Genomic DNA, 22,615 nt, shown 5'->3' with positions numbered 1-22,615 from the left:
CAGGGCAAAATTTCCGTATCTGGGAGCCAGAGTGGGCAGGTATCCCAGCTCTAAGTAGTAATATCAGGCCCAGGTAAGTAGGGAGGCATCTACACCTAACCAGGGAGAGGGCGGGGAAGGAGGGTCCCTGCTTCTGATGGAGCTGATTGCATCAGGAGCCTGACACTCTCCACTGCGTGTTGGGTCATGTCAGCCCTTCAGCTGTCTGCTTCACACCCCCTTCCCGCATCTCCTAGGAGAGCAAACCCGGATGTGTGAATCGCCATGGAGGTTCAGTTGATTAGCAGAAATGCAAGTTGCAGAAAGGCTTTGTCATTGGGAGTCAATGAATGCTCCAGGTGCCTCCCTCAACGTCCTGTCAGATCTGCTCTTCCAGGTGATTGGTAACTGGGTACGTTCTCCAGGCGCTGAGCTTGATTTGTTCCCCGTCACATTGGTCATACCTGGGCCAGAGTCTTTTGTCATTTGGGGGGACATGGCCTTGATTTTCTGGAACCTTATCAGAATAATAATCTTATCTGTAAAATCATAAAAATCTCAGAGAGACTGGAAATTCTAAACTGTGAGGGTTTGATGGGAGGGTTTAGGATTCCCACTCAGTGGATAAAAATTTAATAACTAGCTAGAATTCTTTTAAAAGGTGCACTTCCTTAACATCTTTTAATTATATAATGAAAACAAATATATACAGAACTTTGTGCCTTTGATTATATGTTACTTGTGAAGTTGCTGGTTCAGCAAGAAAAATATAAGGACTTCATGTTATTGGAATTAATTATGTGTGAAATAGTCAGTAGTAGCCATGAGGAATGATTACATCCAGAGTCACAAGGAGAGCTCCTCACTCTTTGAGGCACCTAGGACAATACTGCAACGTTTATCTTCAACACTGAAAACATGATCATCTCTCAAAATATCATAGAATGAAAGAGTCCATAAATCCCTAATAATTTAAAAATAAATATATTCAAGTACATGGACTTGAAGATATCTAGAAATAAGTAGAAATCAGATCAGATGGCAGGTAAATGGAACTTCTAAGGACCTCAATTTTGAAAAATATGTTTATGGCATTAGTTTCATCACTGTAATATAACACATCAACCAAGTAAAACACGTGGGGCTGTGAGCAGTTCAGAGGTGACCAACGACTCTGGCCAAAATGCACCCAAAGGTGCAGGCCTTGGAGTGAGAACACAGGTCTACAGATTGTGACACGGAGGAGAGGGGGAACTTCCCAGTTGCATTCACAACCTGCCTTGTTGAATGAGAGTTGTGTGCATCTTGGGTAGGGGTCAGACCACCTGCCACATCGTCTTCTTTCTTGAGCATGAAATTCAGATAAAATGAAATAAGGCCCATGGAGAAGTAAGAGGTACAGGCTGGAACAAATGTCATGGGCAGGCAGGTGTGGAGGGTGCGACCTCAGTGCAGATCACAAAATTTGCTGCAGACCTCATGAGACTGGGCTTCCAGACTGAGTGACACTTGTGTTGAAAGGGGTTTTACCCTCCCCCAAGATTGCGGTCCCCTTTGGGGTCCCAGCCAAGGGGCTGGGCTTGAACACTGCCCTCCAGTCAAGGACCGAGAGGTCCCATTCCTTCCTTTGTTCTATCACCTTTGGTCTTAACTCCAGAGGAGTCATCTCCAGGTGTCCCTGAAAGGATGGGCCAAGGTACCAGGCCAGAGCAAGTCAGCTAGGAGTGGCTGCACTGAAGGAAAAGAAGACCCTACAGAGGTGAAAACACTCCTGCTCGTGGGACCCACAGGGGAGAAGTGCCTGTCTCTGCTTTTTTTTTTTTTTTTTTTTTGCAGTTCGCGGGCCTCTCACTGTCGTGGCCTCTCCCGCTGCAGAGCACAGGCTCCGGACGCGCAGGCTCAGCGGCCATGGCTCATGGGCCCAGCCACTCCGCGGCACGTAGGATCCTCCCGGACCGGGGCACGAACCCATGTCCCCTGCATCGGCAGGCGGACTCTCCACCATTGCGCCACCAGAGAATCCCCTGCCTCTTCTTTTAGGGAAAAGTTTCCTTAGAGAAGAAAGAACTGAGTCCTTGCTAACAAATGAGCACTTCAGCATGGGGACAGAGAACCATAAAACACAAGGGTCTGGAGCGCCATATTAAAATGATACTCAGAAGTGGAAGTCTTTGAAATGCAACCTAGGGGTAGGCCTGTAGTCTGGTGACCAGAAGAGAACTTCATTTGACGGCCAACATGTATCTTCCCTGTTGAGTTACTCTTGCTGGGATAAAACTCTGTTAGATGCCCCATCTATCTGGTGTAGTCAGATCCACTGTGCAGGGTCTGAGCTCTCTGCTGCTGGACCTGAGATTAGTCCTTAGAGCCGGGGATGCCTGCCCGCGTCGGCTCGCAGATACGTGCATCTTGTCCTGCATCCTCTTTCGGTCATGGTCCATTGTCTGCATCTGCCTTTGTTCCTCATGACCTTGCCTTGTGCCCTGGGATACAGTGGACATCATTGCTCTGCCTGAGAATTGACTGGTATCTGAGATTTAAAAATATGACAGAAGGAGAAGAACTCTTCTGTACAAACGCGCTAGACAACACATCAGGCTTGAAAGAATGGATTCGAGACATCTCAGTGGTGATGACCTACGCTGTTTGTCTAACTGCAACTTCCCACGCCCCAGACCTCTGGCAGCTGACAGTCAGTTGGGTCACCACTCGCATTAGTTCTGAACACTCGAGGCTAACTCTGATTGAGCTGTTGCTCCACGGCGGGGTCCAGACCGGACCACAAAGAGTTCACAAATACAACAGAGCGTCAAGATGAGGGATGTAAGTGGCACGATAGGTTGAATTGCAGCGAGAGTGCTTGGCAACCTGTTAAGGGATGTGTGGGGAGAGGCACAGTCTGCTGGCTCAGAGTTTGTGCTGTCGTCTCAACAGAGGGCCTTTCCAGTTTTGTGCGTTGTACGCATGTTTGAGATGGCCGTCAAAACACACTGTTTCTGAGAATTAGACATGCCTTAAAATCGGAGTGTTGTTATTTGTGCTTAAAAGAAAGATCATTAGATGAATAGAAACTCACAAACAACTATCAAGACGTCTTCATATACAATTTTATGTCATTTGGCTTTAATGTAGCTGATTATAGTAAATTATAATGAATTAAAATAAACACTGACCGAATGAATGGAGGGCATTCCGTGTGCCCAGTGCTGTGTCAAACCCTTAGGCTCTGAAGGTAAATGAAAGAGCATCTGTAACCCTCTAGAGGGTGAGACCCCTGGGGAGATCCCTGGGAACCCCTGGCTGGGCAGCTCCGGATGCTCAAGGTGGAGTTAGGGCTGCAGACCAGGCCCTCCTCAGAAGTCTATTTCCAAATCTTTGTAAACATCTTTGGTATCGAAGACTGCTTCGAACTGTAACCATTCAGAAGAACAAAAGCCTTCTCAGTTCCTCTTCTCTTCCATATTCATATGTTCATAATAAAAAACTATTAAACAAAAAATTTCTATAATTCTGCATTTTTATTTTGTCTGCCCAGCAGCCCTTCTTTCTTTTAGTTATAATATCAAATCCTGTCCTTTAGGGGAAATGCTCCCCACATCTCTCTCCCGCATCCCCCAACCTACCGCATACATTCTAGCCTTTTGCTTTGACGGTGGAGTGGCCACCTCCTCCCAGGGCCAATGGGATGGGTCTAATCATAGAGCCGAGGATGCCTGCACTTGGGTTTTCTCGTTGCTGCTGTTGTTGCTGGTTTTGAACTGTTGATCTTCTCCCATGAGCCTGTAGGCTGCTTCAGAGCAGAGACCTTCTCCATCTTGTTCATGTCCCTGTGCCCACCACCTGGCATGTGTCTGGTATGTGGGGTGTGCTCAGTCGATATTTGTTTGAATGAAAGGCTGAATTGACTTATCGATTGAATGAATGAATGGACACTAGGCCCAAGCCTGGAACTTCCCTAGGACTTTTCTGACAGCCTTAGTGTGAGACGTCTCTCTTTCTATTGGTCATAAAATTGCAAGGAAAGTAGCATAGAGCTTCCCGAGGCCACACCGCCCTCACCGGAACCAAGGGGAGGGCAGAAGCTGGCGTAGGGAGAGGGAAGCTGTGCTGGGCGATGGCAAAAGGGGTCTTGAATCCAGCTGCCCCTCCAGCAAAACCCCTTCTCTTTCCAGTAACATGAGCCGGAAAGTTCCCCTTTTAGACGGATGGGCTTTTGTCACAGGCAACTAAGGAAACCTGATAATTCAAGTCAGGAACAGAAAGGTTTGCTGTATGGTGCCACACACTGAGATTTTTCTTTTCATGGCTAGAGATAATGTCTACCTTCTTTAAGGCTTTTTATAAAAGACCACGTTAGATCATGGGGTGAAACTGCTCTGCAGACTCTAGTCTGATGTGAGTGGTGTAGGCTACTGTTTTTTACTCTGAGATCTTAGAAAAGTCACTTAAGTTGGATCTGCCTATTACATCTCATCTGTGAAACAGGCACACTTTGGAGAGATGGCGGCTTTGTCCATCCAGTTCCTTCCCCCTCACCAGCCCCTTTTCTCTCTGAATTTCCCCGCTTCTTACGTCGACACCATCCCCCAGTCACTGAACCAGAGGGAGGCCAAGGCCCTCCTCCCGGCCCACCTGTCCCGTGGGGTCCACTTCCTCCCGCATCCTGCCCACCTTCCTCGGATGCTCGGCCGCTTGAGGGGCTCAGGGTCAGAGACGCCTGTGGTACAAGGACTCGACCAGGCCTCTGTCCAGCCTGCCCCCTGAGGCAGAAATCGTCTCATTAAGTCTCTTCCCACCCAGAAATAACCTTCCTGCGTCTTGCTGTCCTCTCCGGTCGCCACTATGTTTCGTCTCTCTCGTTTCTGGCCAACTTCTGTGCTTTCATTCCTCACCTTCTGTTCCCTCCTGGCCCCATTGCAACTGGATTTCCACTCCCACTGCACCACCGGACCTTAAGACCACTGACGGTCTGCTGATTGTTCGCTCGTGTGTGCGTCTGTGTGCACGCGAGGAGGTATGTTCACGGGGTGGGGGTATGACTGTGGGTTTGTCCCCCTCGCGGCTCTTAGCTCTGAGCACCCACACTTTCAGGCCAAGCTGGATTCCTCCATCTGTGTGGACCCCCCCAGCACCCCGGGCCATGGGCCTCCCCTCCCCCAGCCCACGATGGTCCCTGGGTCTCTGACTCAGACACACTGCATCGTTAGCCCTGCTTCGGCCCTCGTCCACCTGACTCGCCATGTGCCATGTTCAACGCCGGGGACTGTGCTTCTGAGACACGGTTAAAAAATAAATGCTCGTCCTGTGTTTATATCCTGTCCCGAGGTCTGGTTGACGTCTCGAGTTTTCAGAAAGCTTTAGCTCTTACAGCCGAGGCAGCCAGGAAAAGCTTCTTTATTCCAATCAGAATCTGTGGAAAAAAATCGGCCAAGCTGATCCCCTTCCCACGAGGCCCAGGCGAGGGCCTCAATGTTAATTGCACGGAGCCTACGGTAGCCCCTCATTTTTTTCCTTCATACAATAACTAATATGTAAACTATGATTGCACTTGGAAATTACTTTCACTTAAATTCTATTATTGAGGCCCAGCACGTGAGAGAGCTATAACCCACTTCATTAACAGACCAGTCACGCCGGGTGCTGGACTGGTGCTTCTTTTCTAAATGAGTCACGCTGGAAAACATGACATATGACTCGGCTGATGGCGAGGCCTGGTGATAAGAGCAATGGTGGGCATGTAATTAAATGGAAAATTCAATGCTGGCGCCATGGAGAAAAGTAGAACTTTTGGGCTGGAATAATAACCATGTTCATACCTATAAAAATTACCCCTGATGGATCGCCTGTTTAATGGTGCCAAGGTTAGTACACACTGATGTGATGTGATAGCTTCCTTTTCTCCAGAGGCAGTTGGACACACATCTGCTCAAGTTCATCAAAGTTATCATCTCCACGGACTCATTGGACAACACAAGGTCAAAGGTCAGTACTGGACGTGCCTCGTATGGGTCAGCCCTGCTCAGAGCTGGCCCTTGGGCACTAACAAGCCTGGAAAAGGAGCTGGATTTTCTTCTTCTATTCCATTTTTCCATAGTGAAGTCCATGGGCCCGTATCTGGCAGCACGGAATGACAACAGACAGGAAATGAGCCGGGAAAGGACGGTGTGCTGGGCGCCAGGAGAGTAGGAGGCCCGGAGGAGAAGCACCATACAGCGGACCCCCATACGGGTACGAGGGACTCCATCTTCACCACCCAGAGCCTGCTCGGACCACACAGCTGATGTGAAGAGTCCGGGGTCCAGCCCACGTCTCCGCAGGGCGTCTCCAGCCAGCTCCTGCAGCCCTGCGCCTTCTCCACAGCTGAGCAGCCCTCGGCGGGGAGGGGGCGTGCCTGGTAGAGGGATGGTCCCCCTCCTCCTTGACTTTCAGCTGCCCATACGGCCCACCCTTGACCCACACTCACATTTTGAGCATCGCCTCCTTCACTGCTCCGCCGTCTTCAGGAAGCACTCTGTCAGATAGACCTCGTCTATGGAAGTGTTACTTGCTGGCAGGGTTCCTGGAGAAAACAGCGAGCTGTTCGGAAGGTATGGAGCTCACGGCCCCAGGTCTGGCCCACCTATAGCTCCCCAGGGATGGGGTCCCCTTTGCCCTCCCTGACTTTGGCTTCTGTAACACGAGCTCTAATTTCTGGGCAGCTGCGGTGTGGCCACTTTCCCCTCGGCCGTTGGTGACCCCACGGGAGGCCACTGTCAGATTCCAGCGTGGAACCTGAGACAAGGGGCCGGCCACCACCCCTGCGGGCTTGTTTCCCTGGGCGGGTCTCCCTCCCGGCCCCTCAGTCACTTACAGCTGAGGCCACTGGCAGAAAACGTCTGTCTTGCCCTGGTCCATTGACCCTGGCAGGATGTGCTGTGGAGATTCAAGCCAGATGTCCAGCCCTCACCCAGGAGCTGTCCTGGTTGCTGAGTCTGAGTGAAGAGACCCACTTCCTCTGCTGGTGCTTCAACTTCTCTCCGGGCAGTGGAGGGTTTGAGTGCCCCAGCCAGCACCTCCCTCATGAAGCCCCTTGGGATTGCTTCCATCCTGGATTAGTCAGTCCTGCTGTTCCAACGCCCAGGGCACTCCTTTCACACCCTGAGGTGATCTGATATCTGCATTTTTCCTGAGCTACAAGTGATCTTTTAGAGACCAAGGGTGGTACCTAACTGGCTTTCCTGCACTTTTGAAGGTTGAGGATGGTGGGCAGTGGGTCGATCATGGGCTTTGTAGCATATGTCCTTGGACTTGAAGTAGGTTTCCCACTAAGTGGCTGCATAAACCTGGTAAAAGTTTTCATGTCCCTGAGCCGGCCGCCTTTTCTGCAGAGGGGCAGCTCAGGGTGGTAGCAGGAATGTCCTGATACATCACCATGAAAGCATCTAGGGCGCCTTCAGCACACAGGAGCTGCATGCAGGGGTGGTTAGTGCCCTTGACCTGAATGGGAAAAGGCTGGTCCCTGATCTGACAGTGACTTGGGTCCGAGGCAGTGTGTCTGGGGATGAGGCTGCTTCCCCTCAGTCTGTCTGCTAAGGGTCCACCTTTGATGTACTGCCCTCTGGGGAAGGACCACTGTCCTGGGGTCACCTGAGAGCTGAGCCAGGTACAGCACAGCTCCCCCTTGTGAAACCCAGGGGTGCTGCAGGGAGGCTCCCTCGGCCAGTTTGGGGGATGCAGTGTTGTCCGGGAGGGGACTGCGGTGGGAAGTGGCGCCTGGGCTTCAGGGTCATTCCCAGGCTTCAGGAGACTCTCAGCATCACACGGCCCTTTCCGCCGTGAGACCTGAGTCTTGGATCCTGCCTGTCAACCCTTTCATTTTACAGATGGGGAAACTGAGGCCACAGGAAGTAGTGGCCACATCTGATGGCACACGTTTGGGCAGGCCCCAAGGTGAGAGCAAGCCCTGGCCCAGTGTCTGTGCCCCCCCCAGGCACTGCCCCTAGAGGTATGTAGAGCCAGACGCACTTTCCTATCCGCTCCATCCTCCTTCTTCATTTTTGAAAGAGAGTCCTAGAACTTGTGGGAAATGCCTTATCCTCCCGTTTCCCTTTGTGACCAGCCCTCTCAGTGCCCTGCTGTGTCCCAGGACTGGAGCTCCAAGGCAGTAGTATGGCTCCTGTGAGATGCAGACGCAGTGGCGAGAGAAAGAGCGGATCCTTCTGGAACTTTCTCAATAGATCCGGGCAGGGTCAGCACAAGTGGGCTCCCTCCTTGCATCCCTCTCTGCAGACGCTAAGGAGAAGAGGCCGTGACCACACAAGCATGGGGGATGCCCTCCCGGGCTGTCAGCCCATTAGCCCCGCTGTTGGACCTCTCCTCTCAGCCTGGGGAGCCCTCACCCTCTCAGCCCATCTAGGTCCTGTGAATAAAACCGCACGCTCCCTTGTCCATGGCATCCAGGCCTAACACGGGCTCACTTGAACTCGTTGGGAAATAAAATGGTTCAGCCCATCAATACTCTTCAAGAGAGCTCTCCAAAGATGAGATCACAGGGTCAGCAGCCGGCACACTGCTCGGGCCGGCGCACGCCTGGGGAAGGACCTCCCGGCCCTGGCTTTGAACCCTCCGTCTCCCAGGTCCCAGAGCTCCCACAAGGCGATAACTTATTACAGTTGAGTGTTCTCAATTGTGCATATGGGGGAGGGCATCAAAACAGAGGAGCTGAAAATAGCATCTCTTAAAGAAACCGTCTTAAAACCAGGTTCTCCTGATTTGAGTTTTAAAAAGAGAAAGGAGCCAAGGTTTGCATTTTTTCTAAACGTAAATATTCAGGTGGACAAACTAGTCTTGCCCCTGGAAAGGTTAAAGAGTGAGTCCACCTAGACCCCCATGGCAGAGTGGGCAATGTGCCAGCATGACGTGACCCTCAGTGGGTGGGTCCAGAGGGGCCCACACACACGTGCAGAGGCAGGAACGGGCCAGCGCTGTGGGCACAGAACTCGGCCTGCCACCCCGGCCTGCATTCGTGGGGATTTACCTTCCAGGCATTTCTTCCTTCCAGAACCTTCAAAGCCCTCTGAGGTCATCCAGGTAGGAGTCCTTCCTGACCTGACCTGGCTGACTTTCTCCCCCTCCTCCATTCGCCTTCCCAAACTTCATCGTCTGTTCCTAGAGACAGCCCACTCACACCTCTGTGCCTTTGCAGACGCAGGTCCCTTGCCCACAGTGTCACCCACCACCTTCTCCTGCACCCCCTTCCCGTGGGAGTCAGCATGGGCCTCCCTGCTTGTTGGGCATGTCCTCCCCCACCCACCCAGGTGTCATTCCTCCCAGTAACGTTTCCAGCCCTTCTGCCCCATGGGGTAGGGGGCAGAGCTCAATGGCCCCAAACACCCTTAGGATATATTTCCTACCCTTGACCTTGACCATGAGCTCTTTGGGCAGGAACTATGCAATGTTTGTCTTTGAATCCCCAAGCTTGGATGTGCATTCCCGTTCAACAACTAATGGCCAGGATTTCCATCCGGAGAAACAAAATATTATTCTTTTTTCTTTGAAAAAGTGGGTGGGAGCTAGTTGTCCTGATTTCGTTTATTTCCCCTGGTCAAACCATGCAAAAAACCCCTAAACTCAAAGTGGAGCAACTTCCATTTCAGATCCGTTTCTCCTCCTCTAGCATGGTCTATTTATTTTTATTGGTTTGTTTCTCATTAAATCCTTCACTTACTCTGCAATGTAAAATGGTGAAATTATTGGCATATGCCACCTTCATCCTGTATCTGAGTCTGCTTATTACACTTGCAGAAAATGCCTGAACGGTGTTTGGTTCTGTTGTGGACTGAGACAGAGTTAATAACTATTATTTGGCGGGTTTTTTCCCTGAGAAGCACTGCTTTTCTTGACCGTTTTTTACAGTTGGATTGGGAATATTGATTTATTCACCACTGTTACAATAATTGTATACAAGGAACGAAAAATGCGGAGGCAACATTTCATCAGCTCCAGCAGATTCATTAGTTGTAGTAGATTAGGCCCAGTGTTGCAGGGAAGATTTGCATTTAGAGGAAGAAAAAGTTTCTTCTTCTTCTTTTTCTGATCTTAAAAAAGCCAAGAGAACTTAATAGAGATGTTTTACCCGAAGCTGCTTCTCTTATTAGTCAATCAGTATCTCTGATGAGCCTAACGGAGAAGAGTAAATAGGCCCTCTGCCTTCTAAAAGAAAACGTCTGATGAAATTATTGGGGAAAAGGCCCCGCAAAACCAAGAGAGTTTAGTGATTCCCTCTTACAGAAGAAATTTTAAAGATTAGGAGAGGGCTTCCCTGGTGGCACAGTGGTTGAGAGTCCACCTGCCAATGCAGGGGACACGGGTTCGTGCCCCGGTCCGGGAGGATCCCACATGCCGTGGAGCGGCTGGGCCCGTGAGCCATGGCCGCTGAGCCTGCGCGTCCGGAGCCTGTGCTCCACAACGGGAGAGGCCACAACAGTGAGAGGCCTGCGTACCGCAAAAAAAAAAACCAAAAAAAACCCCCAAAACAAACAAAAAAGATTAGGAGAATTTGAGTATGCCAATGCCCCAACAAAAGTTCCTTCCGTGGATTTCGTGAGGGTTCCGCTATTCAAGAAATAACAAGATCCCTTAGTATTTTAATAATCAAACTCCATGCATTATAGTAGTTTCATTTGCATTTATTCTACCAAAATGTAAAACAGCTTGAAGATGAGAAGAGTTAGTTTCCTCCTCAGCTTCTCAGACAGGAAAACCTTTAAGTATCCTGCACACAAAAACGTTAAAACTAAAGGCAGCTGAGACATGAGCACTGAAGTCTAGGCCCCTCCCACGTCCCTGATCCGAGTTGATCGAAGTGAACAAGAAGTAGAGCTTCCTGGAACTGGACTGGAGGCTTTAAAGAGACTCCTCACCTCCATCCTTTCCAGCCTCCGAACAGGAGGCTCTGCTCCCCCTCCGATGGACCCCCACGGGCTGCACCTCCTGCGTCACTCTTGTTAAAGGCTTGGTTTATGGCAGGAGGCATGTGAAGAGGTACGAGCCTATGTCTGATCCAAGACACAGGGCAGGAAAGTTAAGGCGGGGAGGAAAGGGATGGAGAGGGCAGGAAACAAAGGAAGAGGGGACAGACACAGACTGCGTGACGGCAGAGAGGGGAGGACACTCGCGTGGGTCACCTCCATCCCAGAAGCAGGTATCACAGGCCTCCTGTGTGAGCAGGTTGCCAGGTCCAGAGTGAGACGTAAAGTAGACACAGTTCCAGCTCCCCAGGCTGTAGACTGTGATGCAGACCTGCTGGCAGGGGAGGTGGGCTGGACCGTCCTCCTGCTGGGTGGCACTTGGGAATCCAGGGTGGTCAGCCCTAAACCAGGATCCCGGCAGATCCATTTTCCAGGGACAATGCCTCCATCACTGTTTGTACAGGCCCACCTGGGAATTCAAACAGGGCTGGGGAGTATATGGGCGTCTTTGGGACTAAGGTGGAGACACTTACCAAACTGCCTTGGTCACTTTAGCCTGGCTTTCTAGACACAGGATCTCCCCAAGGTCAAAGCACCGCATGTCTTATGACCTAGACTTCCAATTTGTTTCTTCTGTCTGCTCGAATGCAGTTTGTTCGTTTTTCTTTAAGCCCACACTGAGCATGTCGCGAGAATACTTCTAAAACAAAACTTAGAGTTGGAATGGTCTTAGGGATACGTTGAAAAGCTCTCTCTTTGGTTGGATGTTAGTGGCGTGACCCCAAGAGTTGAACTCCGTATGCCCCAGCCAGGACCCTGCACACTCTCATGTCAGAACTGCCATCGGATGGTCACCGAGAACCCCAGGGCTCCTGCCAGCTCCCCGAGAATGGTCTCCGCCGTGACGGAGCTCAGCCGGGATGGGAAGTGGGCATCTCAGCACATTTTGACCATGGGGACACATGGCCATCTGCTAGTAGCACTTTCTGAAGTTTCCTTTAAAAGGAAAAAACCAAGATCCTTCCACACGGATGCTCTGTGTGGGGTGGCCTCCACTCTGAACCAATCAGTAGTTCTGAAGTCTGATCCCAAACCATGAAACTTTCCGCCAATTTTCACTTTGAAAAACTGCAAGCCCACAGAAAACTTTAGAGAACGGAACAAAGAACCTTGTCCATCCTTCACGTAGGGTCACATCTCTGTGTGTGTGCGCACATGTGTGCTTTCTGAATCCCTTAAAGTGGTAGGTATCACGTCACTTCGCCCCAAATACTCGAGCACACATCTCCAAAGAGCAAGGCCGCTTAAACACAATCCTGTATCTTACTGGAGAAATTTAACATTGATATAAGATCGAATACCCAGCATTTAGTCAGGCTTCACTGATTGTTTCAATAATATGAAATCATCCTCACCTCAGACCTAATGGGGGATAACAGTGTATTTGGTGGTTATTGATTTTTATAATTGTAAAAGAAATAAACATTTTATTAATTTAATTATGGACTATAACTCACTATTACATAATAGGTGTTTCAAGTTTGGTGACCAGTTACTGTTCAGATAAGTCCTTCCCTTTTCCCATTTGAGACTAGTTTGGGCAGCTTTACGTCACAGTAGGTTGAATTTCTTCTGTGAGCTTATTCATGGGGTCCCCATGGAGAAGAAGGGTCGTTGTCAGGCAAACTTGGGAACAGGGTATATTATGCTCCCCTCTTGGAGAACGGCAGGCTCTGACATAAAAGGTGCAAGAAGGGGCTGCAGGAAGGTGCCCTCTGCAGCTGTGCAGCTGTCTTCCACTCTTTCTGCCGAGGAGCCCGCACTCGGCAGTTCCTCCAGTGCCAAGGGGCACGGCTGCTAAGGGAACTAATGCCTAGTGCCAGCTAAACCAAAGTGCGCTCAGAACACTCGCTCACAACTTTGCCAGAGTGATGTCCTAGGCGTGCTAACACGTGGTTTTCTCTATTTTGCTGAAAGATTGCCACGGATGGAACACCGTCCGTGGGAAGAGTTAGCAGGGGGCCCTTCTCAGTGATAAGGTCTTAGCTCAGGACTGTCTGGCCCTCCGGAGTGTGGGGTGCTCCAGCCCAGGTCTGCAAGGAAGTCACGGGGGTGGGTCCTGGGACAATGGAGGTGGGAGGGTCGGCCCAGGCCATCTGAACTTGGGCTCGATGCTAATCCGTGTTGTGGACTGATTCTCATACATGCGATCCCAGAAGGTTTCACGATGCTGTGTAGAACAGAACCCAGAATCAAAGAAATTCCACCCTGGAAGGAGCTGGACCCTGTTCCACCAGGCACATCATTCCAGTTCATTTCATTTCTTCTTTTTTTTTTTTTTTAACATCTTTATTGGAGTATAATTGCTTTACAATGGTGTGTTAGTTTCTGCTTTATAAAAAAGTGAATCAGTTATACATACACGTATGTTCCCATATCTCTTCCCTCTTGCGTCTCCCTCCCTCCCACGCTCCCCATTTCATTTCTTGATGTCCATCGACATCCCTCCTTTTCTGTCATATGTTCTCATAAATACTTGAAAATTCTCCTTCTTCTATATAGGTTTAATGTGTTAAAATACGCAGAAGAACATAATCTCTTAAAATCCAGCTGGAGGACTGTGGACTGTGCAGCTGTCCAGAAAAGCTCTGAGGATGGAAGGAACGGAGACAGGCTCCGTCGGCTCCGTCGGGTGGGCTGTGGTCAGGGTGGCCGCTGGCGGCACTGCACAAGGGGGCTGAAGACACAGCCCTTTGCTCCAGATGGCTGTCACCATTTGCCACCATCGTGACCTTGAACAAGAAACTTGGATTCTTGGAGCCTCAATTTCCTCCAAAGGAGAGAGTGATCCTATCTCAGCGTGTTGCAAACGTTTGGGTAGATAGGTAATGACCTTAGCACTGCATGGGGTGCCCCAGTCCCCGGCTGTGACACACCCAGGCTGGTGCTATGTGCAGGCTGCCAGACTCTGCAGGGTCTAGGGCTCATCACTCCTCTCTGAGGGGGCTGTGTGGCCCCCTCTGTGTATCCAGGGGCTGGACAAGACAGGTGTAAGGGACCCCTAGCACTGGGATTCCACACAATTCTGTGAAGGCGGTTTGAGGATGACCTTGATCGTGTGAGTTGGTCTTCCCCTGAGACTCCTGCAGTGTTCTGTGCACATGCCTCCTTCAGCAGCCACTAAACACCCTGGCTCAGGGCCGCTGACAGTGGATGGGCTGGGGTCTGCCTGGTGTCCCACCTGAAGCCCCGTTCCTGACTCATTTGGTTGCCATAAGAAAGTTCCGACCCATCTCAGAGCTTAACATTTTGGGACGTAGAGCTTCCTTCTGGACAATGGGATGAGGAATGCCCAAACATCTTTCCAATCCTTTGGAGAAAATGAACAGATGCTGATTAAAGCATTCTTCATTGACATGACAAGTCATTCACATACCCCCTCTGCTTCTCTGCAGAACCAAATAAAATTATTCCAGAGCTCCCCAGTACAGAAGAGACGGCTAACTTCATTTAAGACCAGGCGTCACAGTGAGTCCTCAAGTGAGGCTGGCCTTCCGGAGGCTGGCACCCTCCACGTGCTGCTAGACAAACTCACCCCGTCATCCTCAGCTGGGCATCAGTATCTTTCTGGTGCCCGCTGGGCCAGCATCTTGACCTAGACCCTGGAGAAGCGTTTGTTTATTAACTTCCTGGGTGCAGGGCTCGGCTGGGGCCTGGAGTGGAGGCTGGAGGACCTACGACCACGTCCTTATTTGTCTGCCCGCCTTCATCCGTGACACCCCGCCAGGAAGCACGGGGCCCTCAGAGTCCACGGACCAAGGCTTCCCTCCCGCCTCTGTCACTTGGCAGCCATACCACTTTGATTTTTTTTTTTACTAAATTCTTTTCCCAAATCTGTTTTCTTTTGAGTTAAAGAGGAAGCAACCTGTCCTTACAAAACTACTCTTGGTCTAAATGAGATCCCGTTTGTGAAGTTGCTGGCGCTCACATGCTGTTTAGTAAATGTACGTTGCCTCCCTGCAGCTCCCAGACGAGGAGCCACAGTTCTTGGAGGAGAGAGCGGTCCGGCAGGGCAGAACCAGCCCAGTTGCCTCTGGAAGGATGGAAGTTTAGACACGGACGGATGCTAAGCTGCGTCCCCAAGAGGCCAGCGGAGCAGTGTGGAGTGACCGCTCTGACACTCAGCCTGCCCCGGAGGACGTGTCCGTCTGTCTGTCTCCTGAAGGACTCGGACTGCGCTTGAAATCGGATTCACCAACAGCTTTGAGTATCGGTTTCCTGATGATGGACAGAAACGTGAAGCCTCGAAAAAATACTTAAATCTACAGGCAGAATCCGAGGGAAACAAAAGGGCTTGGTGAGAGGATAAATAGGTGCCTGCAAACGCTACGCTTAACGCACCAGTCATGAAAAGGTCTGAAAACTGCAGCAAAGAGTTTTGGACAGCTGCGTCGAGGAAAAGCGTGCGCTCAGCAGAACCCAGCAGCGCTGCTGTGTGGAAGAGTTTTCAATGTCTTTTCCCTCATAACTAGATTATTCAGTACAATGTCGTTTGCTGCCACTGACATTTTCTTTAAAGTCATAAAGGCCTACCTGGTAATAAAAGGGCTCGGAATAAAATTAGGAATATCCTGTATAAATTATCCTTAACCTTGGCTTCATTTGGATGGAGGCTTTTTAGACCTGATCAATTTTCATGAAACTCTCCGCGTAAAACTGTGAAAAAATATTTGATCCCCGCTCTCGTGAAGGCAGTGGTAACAAGGCAGCCGCTTTGCTTCTACTTAATGGTGCTGTTGGTGCCAGTCTCTGTGGGCGATGTAGGGAAGCAGGGGATAATTTTGAAATTTAATGTAATTTCCCAGAGCGCTGTTAGGGAAAACATCCCCGCCGATATGCATATTTTATATAAGTGCTGTGTAGTCAAGGACGTTCAGCAACTTGCCAGCTTTTCTGCTTAGCTGGAGAAGCATTCACTCACACAACTTGGGCTCCTGCCCAGCTTTGCAAGAGGGTAAATTGCTTGGGCGAAGTTGTCACATTTTCCCTCCTCGGATTATTTGCATCACGGGCTTCCCCGCAAAGCCATCAGTGTGGGCGCAGGAAGGAGGTGAGAGTCATGACCAGGATGCCCTACATCCCGTCCTGGGCTGGCCCGTCTGGACCAGAGGAAGGTCTGCTGACTCACGGGAAATTTGGAGCCCCCAGCAGGGGCTCTCTAAGGCGATATTCGTTCCTATAGCAAAGTGGGCTGCGACGATTCCTCTACTCGGGTGAGAACACCAGCTTAGAAAACCTCAACGTGGGAAGGAAGGGCTCCCGTGCCTGTGGAGAGAAGCTGGCTTATGATTAATTCCTGAGTTTCTGGAGGGTGCATGGGCCCTTCTAGGACTCTTTCTCGAGGCTCCACAATTTCTGGCGAGGCTTGTTCAGCTCTCCCTGGTCAGTCCTCTCCCTCATTCAGTGGCTCCCCTCTGCATGTGGTGATGGGGGACCCCAGTGTTGGTGGAGTCCCTGCAGGTCCCCCTGGGTCCCTGCCTTTGGGGGCTGCAGGCTGTGCATGTGACAGTGCCTGCCCAGCTGACCCCACCCCCGGTGGAGGCTGAGGTCAGCAGGTACAAAGCGAATGGAATCTCAGCCATTACTCCCCTCGTAATCCAGACATTACGTTTATAGACCTTTCATCCAGACGGTTCCCAGAGAGCATCTGCAAATTTAACAAACTGTGGCCGAGAAGTCCAGCAACCTCTTCAGTTGAATGATCGGAATCACTGAACCAGCCTGTCTCTCAAGCCCCTGCACAAGGTGCTGGAACCCAAGTTCAAAGTGGGGCCTTCCATGAGCCCGTGGAATCCAGCTCACGCCCACATTCCTTCCAAAGGCCCCAGCCTCGGTGGAGCGTCTGTGGCCCATCAGCCCCTCGGCCTGTTACGGAGACTCCATCCTGATTACCCGTCACATGAAAGCAGAAAGACTTTCCTCCCCCGCAGCTGGCTCAGCTGTGTGTCCACCCTCCCTGGCAAGGATGCTCTTCTCTGCACTCAGGTCTCTGGGACGCCCCAGCCGACCTAACTCAGGTGCACCTACGCCAGCAAAATGCAGTGGGGTCCAGTGTTCCCTGCGTCTGTGGGAAGCCTCACTCATGCATAGCACCGGCCGGGAGGCAAGGTGCATTTGCTGTGCCTGAGGGACACACCCCGTTGAAAAGGTGTTCCACGCTCCGCATGCCCTGGAAGCTACACTCGGCGCGTGGGAGAGGAGCTGGGGAGTCGCTGAGCAAACTGATGGAGGACCATCCTCAACTGCCACCTTGCACTGCCCGCAGCTGGGATTATACGCGGCTCCCTGCTCCCCCCAGCATGTCTGCCAAATCGACACAATTCCAGCTGGATTTCCTCGGGGGGATCTTTCTCGAAAGATACCCCAGTGCAGAAACCAGCAGCTGAAAAGTCCTCCTGCACCCCATCCTTACGAGTGAGAGGACACCCATGGGGTCTCACTCCAATCTTTGTTGAGGGGATGGGTCCCAGGCATCCCCTTGCTGCTTGCCTGTGTATCCTCCAGAGCCAAAGCCCGGCTGTGCCCTGGGGCGTTGTGCAGTGGTCTCACACACACACACACACACACACACACACACAGACACACACACACACACACACACACACACCTGTCTCTACCTGAGCCTGAGTGCAGGGTTTGATCTCTGGCCCGAGACTCTGCAGGAACGGAGACGCCCCTTCCAGACCTAGACAACCTCAGGGCTGCAAGTCTTCCCTTGTGGCATGGCCGCAGCCTGGAAGGCCCGTCCGTGCAGAGTGCCTGGTACCCAGGCCGGGCAGGTGCGCCAGGGCAGGCTAGAGGGATGCTGTTGTGGACAGGCCACCTCGAGCTCAGCCCTGACAGCCTGACAGAAGGTGGGCTGGGAACAGGGAGCTGGCGGGGCCTTGGTCCATCTAGGTATTTTGCCCATGCAGTCAGGGAAACCAGGCTCAGGGAGACGTGGTTCCCAGGGAGGGGAGCAGCCAGTGGTGCCGGGTGTGAGAGGCGGGTGGGTGCAGGGCTGGGGGCACCAGAGAGCAGGGGCCTCCGGTGATGGCAGCAGCCCACGCGGAGCCTGGGGGAGGGGCCCCTGAAGCTGACACAGACACGCCCCTCTGTGCTTCCAGTGCAGTCTTGTCAGATTCTTCCAGAAAGGCCACGTGCTCTCTGGGGCAGGCTGTCTTCGCCCCCGACGGAAGAGATGACCCCATCCAGCTCTCCTGCACAGTGACTGTGTGACACGGGAGGGCATCAGGTACAGCTTCTGGAATCAAATAGGCCACCAGGCTGCCAAGCTCTGCCTCTGATCACAGGACCGAGATCCAAGTCCTGAAACGGTGCATGAGTCAGAACACCACCGGACGTGGGGGTCATAATAGTGGCCACTTCTGGGTCCTGCTCATCTGTTACCCACGAAGGTACGCTGCCTCATTCGGAGCGATTCTCGAACAAAGCAATTTGGCAAACAAAGCTGACCTTTGCCACTCCTGGGGGAACATGGGCAGGACCCGCACTCCGAGTGTCCAAAACCCAGGTGGGTGGGGTCAGGGGAGGGGTTCCCAGGAAGCTGACTTTGAAACTGGGGCCTGAGGCTGCATAATGTTAGCCTGGAAATTTGGGCATCAGGGGGATGAATAGCTGGGGGGAGGGGAGGGGCAGGGAGAGCAACCTGGCGGGGCCTCCAGATGGCGCGTCTGAGGAACTGCAAGGGTCAGCAAGTCTGGGCCTGAGATGGCGGGGCACACCCAGGAGGGGCAGGGTGGGCTTTCGGGCGTGGTGAGGAGGTTGGATTTGTTCCCGTAGCGTGGGTGGGTCTCCAGAGCCTCTTCCTGAAGTCCCTTCCTTCGCTTCATGGGTCCGGCAGCTGCAGAAGCCCCTCTTCTCCTTCTCAAGGGTCCGCGGCCTGAAGAAGCAAAGGTAAGCGACAGAGCCGTGTGCCTCCGGATCGTTCCCCCTCTGCTGGCTCTGTCCTCTCAGGAGCGGACACTGTTTCACCGCTTCCGGCCCTGGGGAGGGAGCAGGCAGGGCGAGCACAGCATGACTGCCCACGATGGTGAGGGCTGCTTCTCCTCTGAGGGGCTGTTGCTTCACTCAGCTCAGAGTCCGGCTCCAGCCTCTCCCATCCGAAGCCACAGCAGCCCAGAGGTACAATTAGCCAATCTCCTTCCTCCTGCAACTCAGGACTCACCTGGTGTTTAGCGACTTATTTTCCTGTCTGCCCTGGACTTGAGCTCCACTTACTCCCCATCCAGAGAGGGCCACCCATTCAGCCTCTAATGCATCCTTGAGAAGTTTGCTAAGCGTTTGTAGAACGTGCTGTAACATTGCCCTGTGGACCGTGGTGACAAACCCTGCCCATCAGAAATACCTGCGGCAGTTCTGAAAAATGCAGGTATCCTGGCCACACCCTCAATTCAAGCTGCAACCTTGTGCTGTGTTTTGAGAAGGTCATGCAAACCCGGTGTGGCAAAACTTCCTGTTGTCTTATGCCAACGGCTATCTGAAACAGGATCATTTCTTTCAGGTAGGAAGGACCATTGAATGAGCAAATAGGATGCTGTTGATTTCTCCCTGGTGCCTCCACGCCAAACGCTAGTCATTGGCCAACGATTTTTCTGGGAGACACGGTGACATCATCAATTATGATGGGGTCATAGCAGAGAAATAAAAGCCATGTTAATTTCAAGGTCCATTAAGACTCCAGTTTAAGAAAAAATCAATGTTTTCTGAACATAAATGGGAAAAAATTGGTACAAGACAAAATTCTATTTCAAGCTTTTAAGTCTATGACCAGCAAGGGATGAAAATATTGGCAAAGAAAAAAGAATTTTTGAGTATTTGATAATCTCCCTCAGAAATGCTATGTATAAGTGTAAGTTATTTAAGATAATTGTTCATTGAAGCAAATTGATGCCTCAGGCATTGGGTTTTGACAGAAAGTCAACTTTTGCCAGTTGAAACGTCTAATACTCTAGAACCTGTGAGCAAATCAGGAGGTGTTCTCTCCACCAGTGAGCACTGCCCTTCAGACAGGAAGAAAAGGACTTCTGTCCAACCCTCTTGTTCTACCCACAGTGACCAAACAACACCTTCTTGAAGGGATGGGAAAATCAACGATGGACCAGAAAAAACATCCTGGAGGATTTTCATCTGTATAGATGAAAACAGTTGTAAAGCTCTTCTACGCAGTTTGAAAAGTACTTTATTGCATTCCTTTGGTTGGAGGTTTTCCTTGTGTGATAAGACAACGCAACTCTGCACACTACTGTGTGTGGGGGGGGGGGGGGCAGGGGGAGCTCTAATCCCTGCTCTTGGGCAGCCCAGCCTAAGCCCCGAGGCCAGGCAAACACTCAGTGATGTCTGGGATTACACAACAGAGGAAGTGTTCATTTCCATTCACATCCCTAAGAGATAAGAGTTTCAACTCAAAACGCCTCCTTAATAAAAAACGAAAACTGCATCATTCAGCTTTCCTTTTTTGGGGGAGTGGGGGATGGAAACAAAGTACATTTACTTAAATAAATCTATAAAGCCAAATTAGATATGTAATGGTTTAAATACTTATTCTTAAAATAATTCCTTAGGTGTGTCCCAGCTGCGGGCACATCGTGTCAATGGAAAGAAGAAATCACAACACCAACCACGGCCGATTTCAGTCTTGTTGGTCATACGTGGCGTCAGGCCTGGGTTTTCCACATTCTAATGGTGTTTAGGCACCTAGAGCTGAAGCTTTCCGATGCCTGAGTTTGCAGGTGATTTCCAGGAACCTCTGTTCTCCTCTGATGGGTTGGCTCTAGGGACAAACGTGTCTGTTTCGTTCAAACCTTCCTGCCACGTGCATAACCGGTGGCAGTTTCCCCAGAGTTCACTTCCACAGTTTGTGTCCAGAAGGATGAACCAAGCTTCAGTGTCGCATCGCACCAGCTGCTGTGCCTTTCGGGCACATGTTCCTGCTTTCGTTTTGGCAAAGATTTCCTGTTGCCCTGTGCGGTGGAGAGTCCTGTGACCTACTCAGTTCAGGCTGAGCTGGCCCATTGACTAGAGCCACAGGATACCTCTTTGCTGGCAGCGTTGGTCTTTCTTTAGAAAGTGCTCCCAGCCGAGATGGGGATGGTTGCAGGAGCTTCTTGGTGAGCCCCGGCTTTCTTTCCTCTTAAAGGGATGCCAGTTCCAGGCCCACAGTCATTGCTGGCACGAGGTCTGGTCCAGGTGGGCTTGAATCCCCCTGCCTTCTGTACCTGTGTCAGTTTTGTTTTCCCCTTTGAACCACCAAGCCCATCTCCGAATCCCCACAAGGAGGCTCAGATCCCTCTGCCTCTGCTGGGTTGGTACTGCCTCTCCGCCCAGGATTTGCATCAGTCGGAATGTGAGACCTCTAGCAAGTTGCCAACACATCTTTTCAATCAGAAGAATTTGGTTTGGTTTGGTTTTCTTTGGAATTTTACGTTTGTCACCAAGAGTTTCAACAGCTGAACATCCAGGGCAAGGCTGGGGTCCATCAGCCCTGACGCCGGGAATAGCAGGTGAGGACATGCCAGGGGCAGACAGTGCTAATTGTTCCAATCCTCCCCTCTCCCTTGCCTCTCAGTAGGGAGAAGCCCCCTGCTTTCTTGGGTCTCCTTTAAGGCTAGCCTTAGACGTTTTGGAGGAGGAGGGACACTCTAGTGATGCTTGGATTTTGAGGAGCAGATGTTTTTGAACAATTCCCTCCAAATGGTAATCCTGGACTTTGGTAATTAGGTGCAGATGATAAGGTTTTACATAAGAAACCAGTATCCTTGAATTTCAGTCAGATGGGATCCGTGCATTTCTCTGCACCCAGATTGCTTGCGAAGTGAGGGGGCACCCTCGTCAAAGGGGAGGGATGAAAAGATAAAAAGAAAAGACTGATTTTCAAAGCCAATTATGTCCCTGTCTCAGGGATGCAAACCAAAGTTTGGAGAGAAAAGAAGTGGTGTGTGTGGGCGTGGATGGGATTTTCTTAATCTGGGAAACTGGTTCGGGCCCATGAAACATTTCATGAAAAGCTAATGTGAAACCGATGTGCTCATCAATATTTATGTCCTCCCGGCTGGTTGTGGGCCCCTAGCCCCCTCCCTTCCCTTGCCAGGCCAGTCAAATACTTCGGCAAAGGAATACAGTGGACCCAAATAGTACAGTTCAGCTCGGAAGGGTTTTCTTCCTGCAAACATGCCGTCTCTCTTCCTTTTAGCTATTTAGTTTTCACCTGCAAGATCTTCCTTCCCCCCGAAACCGGGAAGCACTTACTGAGTATTTGCAGTGCAGGCTGCATTTGCTGCATGCCCTCCGTCCCCCAAGGGGCTGAAGTTCACAAGAAGGAAAGTGGGAAGAGGAGGGGACCCTTAGGTTCCACGGGCCTTCTCTTGTCCAATGTCAAGGTAACTCTGAGAAACAGTGTCGGTGATGACGGTCACCCTTCTACAGACGAGGAAACTGAGGTCCCGAGAGCATCAGTAACCCTTGTACTAACTGGTAGGGCAGACTTGGCGGAAGTCAGAGCCCTCCCTTCGACCCCAGGCTTCCTGCTAGTTCACGGCTGGCCTGTGGTGGTCTCGGGGGGCTCAGCCTGCCTGCAGAGCTTGGGGTGCACTTCCTTCTTCTCAGCACGTGGGGCTCAGAAACTTCTG

This window comes from Orcinus orca, chromosome 14, assembly GCF_937001465.1.
Source record: "Orcinus orca chromosome 14, mOrcOrc1.1, whole genome shotgun sequence".
In the NCBI taxonomy this organism is placed as follows: Eukaryota; Metazoa; Chordata; class Mammalia; order Artiodactyla; family Delphinidae; genus Orcinus; species Orcinus orca.
Note: the sequence above shows the minus strand (reverse complement) of the source record.